The 1606-nt window shown below is 43.7% G+C and overlaps 1 protein-coding gene across 14 annotated transcripts in view; it reads right to left on the bottom strand.

Annotated features, from left to right (window-relative positions):
- Window positions 1-1606, bottom strand: part of MYO9B (myosin IXB) — a 116695-nt gene that overhangs the window by 40845 nt on the left and 74244 nt on the right. The window lies entirely within an intron of this gene.

Here is a 1606-nt window from a genome sequence, read left to right as displayed (position 1 = left end):
AAAAAAAAAAAAAAAGTAAACCCAGGCATGATGCTGCAAGTACCCTAATCTCAGCTACTTGGGAGGCTGAGTCCAGCCTGGGCAATGTAGCAAGACCCCATCTGTAAAAAAATAAAGAAGAAAAATAAGGAAATAAAATATAAAAATAGGTGAAATTAACTTTAATAAATAATGTACTTAATTTAACACAACATATCTAAAATATGATCAAGGCAACATATAATCAATAAAAAAAAAGTTGAGGCCAAGTGCAGTAGCTCATGCCTGTAATCTCAGCACTGAGGGAGGCCAAGGCAGGAGGACTGCTTGAGGCTAGGAGTTCCAGAATAGCCTGAGCAAGAGTGAGATCTCCTCTGAACAAAAAAATAGAAAAATTAGCAAGATGTGGTGGTGGGCACCTATAGTCATAGCTACTTGCGAGGTTGAAGTAGGATGATCAGTTGAGCCCAAGAGTTTGAGGTTGCTATAAACTATGATGACGCCATTGCCTGGTGACAGAATGAGATTCTGTCTCAAAAAAAGATTAGAGACACTTTGTTCTTTTTTTCCTCACATTAAGTCTTTGCAATTTGAAGTATGTCTCCTTTCCCCTGAAGGTCTTAATTCCAACCAGCCACATTCCAAGTGTTCAACAGCTAGAGTTTTTGTTTGTTTGTTTGTTTGTTTTTGAGTCAGGGTGTCACTATGTTGCCCTTGGTAGAGTGCCATGGCGTCACAGCTCACAGCGACCTCCAACTCTTGGGCTTAAATGATTCTCTTGCCTTAGCCCCCCAAGTAGCTGGGACTATAGGCACCCACCACAACACCCAGCTGTTTTTTTGTTGTTGTTGCAGTTGTCATTGTTGTTTGGCAGGCCCGGGCTGGGTTTGAACCTGCCAGCTCCAGTGTATGTGGCTGGTGCCCTAGCCGCTGAGCTATAGGTGCTGAGCCAATAACCAGAAGGTTTAATAGAAAAATCAGCTAAATATTTAAATAAATCCACCCATCTTTTCCCCCATCAGAATTGTCAAGGTGAAAGATAGTACTTGAGTAATGATGGCTACTTGGCAGTAAAAAGACATAATGTAGATGATCACTACTGTTGACCAAAGCAAATCTTTTCTTTTTTTTTTTTTTGAGACAGAGCCTCAAGCTATCCCCCCCTGGGTAGAGTGCCATGGCATCACAGCTCACAGCAACCTCCAACTCCTGGGCTCAAGCGAGTCTCCTGCCTCAGCTTCCCAAGTAGCTGGGACCACAGGCACCCACCACAACGCCTGGCCATTTTTTTTTGGTTGCAACCATCATTGTTGTTTGGCGGGCCCGGGCTGGGGATTCGAACCCACTACCTTAGGTGTATGTGGCTGGTGCCTTAGCCACTTGAGCCACAGGTGCCAAGCCCAAAGCAAATCTTTAAAAGGCAAATCTGTTTTTCTCCCATCAAAAGGACTTTCCCATTTGGGCAAAGAAGGTCCAAATACAACCAGTGGCTCAAAACATCCCCAATATCTGCCTCAGCCTGGGCTGGGTAGGATTTTCTTGGACTTTTTCTCTGATAGAGAAAAATTCTGAGGCAAGTTCACCAAGGATCTGGACCTCAAGGGAGATTCCAGTTCTAACTCATTCC

The sequence above is a fragment of the Otolemur garnettii genome, unplaced genomic scaffold (assembly GCF_000181295.1).
Source record: "Otolemur garnettii isolate 467f Iridium unplaced genomic scaffold, OtoGar3 scaffold00105, whole genome shotgun sequence".
Taxonomy (NCBI): domain Eukaryota; kingdom Metazoa; phylum Chordata; class Mammalia; order Primates; family Galagidae; genus Otolemur; species Otolemur garnettii.
The sequence above is the reverse complement of the archived record's forward strand: the minus strand, read 5'-3'. Positions and strand labels throughout refer to the sequence as shown.